Raw genomic sequence first — 8,930 nt, forward strand, 5'->3', positions numbered from 1 at the left:
CTCTTGATTGTCTGTTTGGCTGCCTGGAGTTCCTTCTCCAAATCGGTTGGTTCATGCACTTCCGGGGTTTCAACCATGAAGTCCGAACCTACTGCCGGTTCATTTAAACACTTTTCGAAATTAATTGCGCAGTGATTCCATGGGAGTAGTCCTGATGATCTGAAACCGTTCTTGGTGGATTTTACCGTCAAAGATTCACGCAAGCAATCTTGAAGGACCCTGGCAAAGTTTTGAAATGTCACGGCTGCATGTTGATTATCTCGTCGAAAACGGTCTACGGCTTTCGTCCATCCTGTTTTCAAAGGCTTAAACGCAGCCACATCTGCCAGTTGCATAATCCGAGTGACGTTGGGATACAAGGCGATCAGTATGATCCCCATCTCTCGGCACATAATCGATGTGTGAATATTTATGTGACTGCATCCAGATATTCCTTCACGCTGTCCAGTAGCCAATTTTTTGTGATTGGATATCCTCGGTTCTGCATATCGAAAATCCACTCCTCTATTTCCTTTTCCTCTTCAGGTAGTAAAGCTGTGTCTGGACCAGTACGAATTTGATCCTGATTCTTCAGCAACAGACGGGAGCGAATCGTAGAACGGGGAATTGCGAAATGCTTTGCAGCCTTCTTGATGCTTATCACTTTGCCGCGAACCTTCGCAACAGCGCTAGAGAGCACCGCTGAAGTAAAGTTTTCACCATATTTTTTCAGTCTCTGAAATTGAAAATCGGTAAAACACACAGATAAGAACATACAGACTACACGAAATGAGTGATTGCGAACACTTACTTTGATATCCATTAGTTTTCACAGTTAAAGCCAAGTACGGACCTGAAACGTAATTCACTCAAGTAAAATTTCTCCTTTTTACCGAAGTAATTTTGACAGCTGATTCAGTATGAGCGTAATGTCACTTTTACTTGCGGAATAATTGAGCGGCAAATTTTTCCGTTCGGAAAAGTGACAGCTCCCTTTGATTTGTACGGCAGGCGTTACCGACGTTATGAAATCAGCTCTACTTCGCAGCAGCGTACAGCTCAAGTAATTTCGGTAGCGGAATCATTCCTTGACCGTTTCTTGTCCTATCTTTTTGCACAGTACTTATGATCAGCGTACCGGCCATAATAAAGTAATTTACACTGCAACCTCCTTAAACAGGTTCAAAATCATTGAGTGTTGTTTGGTTTTTGACAGTTTCTCGAAGAGGGGGCGAAAATTGAAGCACGCAACACTGAAATAACACTACATAAAGTTTCGCCAGGGGCGAAGAGTATAATCGTTTCGAAACCTGCTTTAGTTTTCGTCACCCTGTAAAAGTAGTTTAAAACAGATTAAAATTGTTAGAATAGTAGAAAAGATCCATTTGTGTCCCTTTCTGATGTATGTTTCATTATAACTATTCAATATTTACAGTTTAAATAATCAACTGAATATGTTTTCCCTCCCTTGTGTAATTGAGGCTTTTTTCATTGAATGGAAAAAATCGCGCGCCAATTCAAGAACCTTTTTATTTGGCGGTTCAGAAGATTGATTCAATTAGTGGCTTTTGGAAACTAAGTATATTTTATTTTAATCTTTTATATCAGTTACAAAACATAATAGTTTTATTTTATTACAATTCAAAATAAGCGAATGTGGGGCGAAAATTAGAGATGGGGTGAAGATTAATGCATCTACCCTATTAGTAGTTCGTCAATGAAAAATAATTGAATCCAATTAATACGGGAATTAATACAGATCAATAGATTCACGAATACGACTTGAAATAAACTTGAGAATAAAGTTGTTTTTCTTCAATTTTTCAAATCTTTTTGCACCATAATAGGAACATGTTCATATAGTGGAGGCAAATGCTTGGTTCCTATTATATTAATACATTCCATTGCTTTCTGGGACCCTCCACTATAGGTAAGGAGTATGATGAACACAAGTACTTAAAGTTGATATAGTCAACAAACATATGTCACGTTGTGATAAGTGTAATAGCTAGCGGTGTATTCTTAACAATCAGTCGCTTCATCACTTTTCACATAAAACATGGTACATAAAATATTTAAAAAAATAATGTTTATTTAAATTTTCATTCTGGCAACATGAGTGTTAAATGGTTCTAAAATATGAGAATACAATATTTAATATTTTCATTTTCATTTTGCAGCGTTTGGTGGGGCAATGAGAGTGCAAGTCAGTCCAAAGCAGGGGGCAGGGATAGGTAATGGCCGTAATAGTCTATGCGGACCGCTTGAAACCATCGGAAAGGAAAGAAAGGGTTGGGGTAGGGTATAGGGAATTGAATAAGACTTGACACAATAATGCGATTAATACTGCAAAATGTAAATGTGCTGGTAGCCAGTGTTGACCAGACTCATTTCCCCGAAATTCGAATTGCGAAGCTATGAACTGTTATAACTGTGCGTTGTATTCCTGAGATGGAGGGGGAGGTGGTTGGGCTTGAGTGTTGCACATGGGATCCGACAGTTTCGATCTCGGTGGGCCGCAATTTAAGTTTCGGTGAAATGATTCGCACTCACTCACTCACTCATTTCATTTCACCGAAACTTGAATTGTGGCTCTCTGGGATCAAAATTGATCGATTTTTTGTGCAGTACTCAAGCATAACCATCTGCTTTTCTATCTTAGGAGGATAGAGCATGGTTGTAGTAGTTCGTGGCTTCGTAGTTCGGAAAATGTTATTTTCGGGGAAATGAGTCTGAACAACACTGCTGGTAGCAACTTAATTTGAGTTTTGAAATTTGATTTCCTTTGAAATAGGGACAGTGATTGGTAATGAGTTGTTTATGTAATTTTGTTAAAGAATTAAACAATGTAACAGTACTAATGAGTAGCTTCAAAAGCATAAGGGGCCGTCCATAAATGACGTAGCATTTTTTCACTGATTTTTTATACCCCCCTCCCCCCTCGTAGCATTTCGTCACAAAATCTGATACCCCCCTTGGAAAATACGTAGCATTTCAAGCAACCCCCCCCCCCTACAATTTTTTTTATTTGTTTTCCTTAGTGATTGGGTTAAAACAAAAAAAAAATAATTCAAAAGTTCAATACAGATTTTGCTATTAATTCCCAGACAACCAAAACGTACGCATAACGAAATCATCTGGAGTCTCTATATGTGCAAAATTTCACTTATAAGATGTTGCGAAACAGCCTTCTACGTATAAAAGTGGAGGCGATATGCGTGCATATATTATGTGATGAATAAAAACATACAATGCGAGTGTATAAATATTCTACCGAACTAACCTGCAATATTATGCGACTTAACTTATGATAACAAATGATGATTTGACAGCTGCTACGGATTGATCCGACTTACTTTGTACGTGTGTACGGAACGAAACAAAATGTACAAATGAACTCTGAAAAGAAGTGTTTTATGCGAGGAAACTCATCAATCTGACGAGTTTATCCACGGTGTTTAGCGAGTTTGATGTAATTAGTATGAATAAACGAGTTGTAACGTGAACTTTCATGCGATTTCTGGTTGTCTGGGTTACTGACTGAAACGTAAGAATAATCTAACGAATAAATGTTTGATTTGCAGTAGCGCTCAAAAGTAATTTGGAAAACAGTTTTAAATGAACTTTCTTATGTAAGTTATTTGCTAAATTGTATTTCTTTTGCTGTTGTTACCATGAACAATTAGTTTACAGCTGAAAATATAGAAAAAAAAGGAAAAATCTTTGATTGGATTGATGAAGCTAACAGTAACGAGTTGGGGTACAATAGATTTTCTAATATGTTTAAAAAAAATTAGTAATATTAGAGGATTGTTTTTTAATTATTCGTTGTTAGGAAACAGATTTCAATGAAAATGATCGAGATAATATATATTTGATTTGAAATTGATGTTCATCATTATTATCTTAAATCAAATCCATTTATCTATCAGGCGCCAGAAGTAGAAAAGATTATACTTGTAATATTTGGAATGTTCAGAAAATCTAAACGATTATTGTACAAGTTGATCAACTTTATTGATATTTCAGCTTAACTTCATTATCGTTCCCTATACTGAAATAATCTTACACAACCTATAACGAAACAATTAAATACTAAAAATAATCTTTCTTCGAATTACCGAGTTATTAGGAAAATTGAATGATAGAACAATTTCGATAACACTCGAATCTGTTGTCCAGGCTTTTCCATCAAGTTTTATTCAGACTATTCCATCAAGAGCATTGATATATCTAAACAAATCGATGAGTTGATTGGGTGCACTTTATAAGTCAAACAATGAAAAAAGAAGTTTGATAAAAAAAAAATTGTGTGTCATTTTTTTCAGCGCCTCTTATTTTAGCGGCGTGATCCAAAATGCTACGTCCACTAGCTAGGACCCCTCCCTCCCTCTCGTCACACATCGTCACAAATTTGTGAAGCCCCCCCTCCCCCCTAAAAAGCTACGTCATTTATGGACGACCCCTAAGTAGATGAAAAAACCGAATTTAGTACTATACCATTCATATGGTAAAGTACTAAATTCGTTTTTTCATCTACTTATAGGTATTCTACTAAACAGCTCGAAGATTTATTTCAAAAGCATGATTTCACAGCATAGCTGAGCCTTTCGGATCGTAAGACCGATGTATAAAAATTGGTTTCGAAATTGTCCGCGTGGTCTACTAGTGCCCCTGTTAGATAAGAATCAGTCATAGACATACATATCGAAGGTTCGCCATGACCCTGTGACCAACATTTGTATATGTATAGGCTTAGCTGATGTGGCTTTTCTAATAGATAGTTCTTTCACTCATTGATTGTCTTCAAAATCTTGTCAAGTATAGAAAATTGATTTTATTTCATTTATTACTACAGTGAAGCTACATTGTACTTGTTAAGTATAAGGTATTATTTTCTTTTTAGCATTATTGATATTATCAATAATGTCAGAATTCCCAGTGAGTGAAGAATTTTACTAGAATGCCATAGAAGATCGCTAAACATTACCTAATCATGGAACGGCTTTTTTGCTCCATTGTCTAAAGTATTGCTATTGCTATTGATCTCCCTTTGCTCCTATCCGCAACCCGGTGCACGCGCCCTGTTGGGTTTCGAAAACCTCGTAGAAAATTACAAACCGTCAATGGCATTCCCAATTAGTACCCCACATTGCACATTCAAGGGTCTGATTGTGCTCCTAACTCACCCTCAGTTTGTAATCTTCTCGCCAGCTTGAAATTATATTTTCCCGAAGTGAAAGTAATTTTGATGAGTGATAGCCGTAATATGCAGTAGTTTAACCAGAATCTTTAGGTCAAAAGATAACATCTAAATGTTGTAATAAAAAGGTTGCCATTGCTTTGACATTCACCCAACATCTAATCAAAACTACTAACAACAGCGATCAATTACCAAAACTCATCGCTTCCAGGAAAATATAATCACAAGTCCAGGGAGAATACAATATTTAATATTGCATAAATAACAATAATTTGAACTTTTCAACAGAATGCCCATTTTGCCCCGAAGTTAAAAAAAAACAATTTCAATTATGAAAAAAACATTTGCAATAAATTCCGAATGAAATCCAATATTACCTTGATGATGACGAAAAACTGCTAGAATATTACCCTAACCCTAAGCTATTTTCATAAGCTTTAACGACGACAAGATTTGACCCTAAGACTACGGAGTTGCTAAAAAGATATCAACGTAGGTTGTTAGTAAGTGATTGTCATATGCAAGCCTGTTGTAACAGTTATGTTTTGTTTATTTGTTTAACATTTACTGTTCGACTGGTTTTGTGAGATGTGATACATCAGGGAATTACAAAATATTCCAAGAAAAAGTATAAATTATTATCCTTCGCTTGCAACAGATCCCGTGTACTCTTTGGTAGCTCCACGATCGATCCAGCTATTTTAAACAAATACGTCTGAATGCCACAGTGGCTTACAATGAGGGGTATACTGAAGATTCAGAACATACGTGATATGCATACTGCGTGTAGTTTGTTCTCAGCTACATATTCCGCACCGCCGAAAATCACGAATATTCCTGTTTCCGCTCTTGCTGCGCCTACTGCTACGATTTGGGGTTACAAGGAAATGACACCAAATTTGTTTTTGAGGAATTCCAATCGCTGCTCAATGAGCCTATGCATGCTATAAAATGTTTGACTTTTACTGTGCGCTCTGTTTTCAAGTTGCCCGTGAGAGAGAGCGAGACAGCACCAACACACGGCGCACAGTAAAAGTCATGAGAACAAAAGAATTTATGGCACGTACAGAGGCTCATTTTGATCTGGATATCACCTGCGGTCTACTTAGAGAATATTATTAATATTCCCCACCAATGTTGCTTTGCAATCCACTCGAAGTTCTCCCACAGCCGAAGTTGGCCCTGTGGTTCTGATGAAAGGTGACTTCAGACTCACAAACGCTCTGGCTTGACCGATATTACATAGTCGGTGTAGTCGCTGATGGTAAATCTAATCGATACTCCTTTTCTCTGCAGTGATGACTGCTCTGCTCACCGCATTTCACGTGATTCCATCTCACAAATTTTGAGTAAGATATTCTCGGGGATAATGCCTCTGTCACACCTCGTTAGCATAAGCTGCACCAAATCATGGGTACTGGAAAAGTATATGCTGCTGTGTCTCCCCAAAACGGATAGAATGGAGACTCCATCTATCTTCCACCGCACTGTCTCACTACAGCTTCCACACCGACATCTAATCAGTTCTTGCAAGAATGCGGATTTCTTTCGTACCTTCATGCATCCAGCATTATTATTACTATTATTAGCTCTATTATAGTTGATTTTCGTCCTTGGAGTGTCCGTTACTAATAATTCTCTTCTACTGTGATTTAGTTGAAAAATGTCCCCATAATAACGCGCTTCTGTAGTCAAAACTATACGAACAATGAATGATGACTCTTTTACGTACATATTTCTAAACTCTAAGAGCAGATCTTCAATAAAGACCAGACTTTCTTTCTTCAAAGTCTGCTCGTACTCTAATATTTCTAGCTGGCCCAAAACTGTGTAATTGAATTATGTTCCGGCGAGTACGAAGGGATGAAATTTTTTAGTACCAACAAAATATTGGTGTTTCCTGGATGCTTCCAGGCAAAAAAGCGTCCTTAAAAGCAGTGCAGGAAGAACAGTAGCAGCTTCTGAAGGCACTCGTTTTATCAGATATGCCCATTGACGATACCCATCGAGATTTACAACTGACTCATCTTGTTGCACACTCAAAAGGCTTTCCAAACAAAAAACTTTTTGGAGAATTTGTCCAGCAATTTCTTTGTGTTCGCCATTATGGAGATCTCGTCGTTCATCAGATCTTGACAGAGCTACCTTAAAGATCTTTTCATAAATTCGTCAAGAATGTTTTCAAGAATCTGCCAGACTAGGAACCAAGACTTCAATACGTTCAAATTTGGCTGATTCGTTCAAACTTCTAGGTGTAATCAAAAAACGACTTGTTTGAAAGCCGCCTAAATGTTCCAATTCATTATTGAACATAAAACTGTGGATCGCAATTTGACGAATGAATTTGTAAGCAGCCTGGCAATCCACTTCCAGCACCTAAATTATTCGATCCCCAGCGTCTAATCAAAGCTTCACCACTTCGATTCGAACCTCCCCATTGATAGCGTTTGACCCGCGGTGAATCGGGCACATATGGCGTCTCGAAATTCCGATCCACTCGGCGATCGTCCACCAATGACCATGGCTTGCCGATCATCCACCGAGGCAAGGGCCTGAATAACAACAAAACATATCACAAAACAAACTGCTCATTTACGGCATCACTGTTTTCCCCTGGCGAAATTGATTTCCGCTGGTTCCGTCGCCACCCTTTGCGCCATCTGCACCCATCGCCAAATGATATCACTCAGCGCTGCTGCTTTCTCACCGATCGATCGTACGCTTTTCTGCCTCTTCTGGATCACGGTACATGGACGCCCGTACAAAAAAAAATCTACCGCCTTCCAATCTACGGGCCTACCTGCTTCGGTGCCCTCATCTGCTGCTGCTGGTGCATTGCCTCCTTCGCTTCGCTCCGCCCTGCCCAAGAAAAGAAAACCCTTATCAAAATTCCATTATCTATTTCGGTTTCAACTTACCGCGTAGCCTCTGCCACTCTCGCGATCTCTCCTCTCTGTCTCTCCCTGGCTGGCGATCGATCCACTTCACTTTGCCCACAAAAGGGAGAAGAAAGCCTTTATCCGGATGATGGAGATGATGATGGCCTTGCCAAGAGCGCTTGATGCCTTCGCGTTGCGTCCCCTTTCTTCCCGCTGCTGCTAGTGCGGATTCGTTCGTTCCGTGGACGCAAGTGGACTTCTTCGTCCTCTCGTCCATCGGGACAACCTCGGCGGGCGCGAAGGAACATCGAGACCCAACAGCAGATTAATTAGCGCTGATTAGATCGTTTCCCTGCGCGCACTCGCCCCGTGCTCATATACCCACGCACACATACGCAAAGCCCCTTTTCCTTTGACACCAACACCACCAACATCAGTCGTCAGCTACCAAACTTCGGCGAGCTTCGAACCAACAACGAACAAACGATCGGACGCGAGCGGTGACAAGGGAAAAAATGTATCCAATCTCCTTCTGACGGCGCGCGGCTCCTTTCCGTTGCCCTCAGCTTGATCCCAGCAGCAAAGGTCTGAAAAGATGCGCGAAAGAAGCATTCTTGAAAAATTACACCCGTGCAAAACCGACATCCGATTAATTTCTTTCGGCTCGATCGTTCGTCTAACGAACCTTCATAAGCTCGCTCAATTTGGTTCGGCTATTGTTCGGGTCTCTCTCGTGCAATGATTGCGCAAGAGCACAAGAGAAGTAATTGCATGTTGGCGGGAGAGCAGAGAGACAAAAAAACGAGAGAAAGAGAATACACTAAAACTGGATAACTACAATTTGATCGGTCGTTGCAACAAGTGCAGTG

General features: G+C 39.4%; 1 long non-coding RNA gene across 1 annotated transcript in view; it reads right to left on the bottom strand.

Annotated features, from left to right (window-relative positions):
- Nucleotides 1-7,199: 7,199 nt before the first annotated feature.
- The window catches only part of LOC110679672, a 28,642-nt gene continuing 26,911 nt past the window's right edge, over nucleotides 7,200-8,930 (bottom strand). Inside the window, exons 2-3 of the long non-coding RNA XR_002502699.1 lie at nucleotides 8,101-8,648; nucleotides 7,200-8,041 (exon numbers count right to left, since the gene is read on the bottom strand). This is a non-coding gene — a long non-coding RNA (uncharacterized LOC110679672). The remainder of the gene's footprint in view (nucleotides 8,042-8,100; nucleotides 8,649-8,930) is intronic.

Source organism: Aedes aegypti, chromosome 3, assembly GCF_002204515.2.
Source record: "Aedes aegypti strain LVP_AGWG chromosome 3, AaegL5.0 Primary Assembly, whole genome shotgun sequence".
NCBI lineage: Eukaryota > Metazoa > Arthropoda > Insecta > Diptera > Culicidae > Aedes > Aedes aegypti.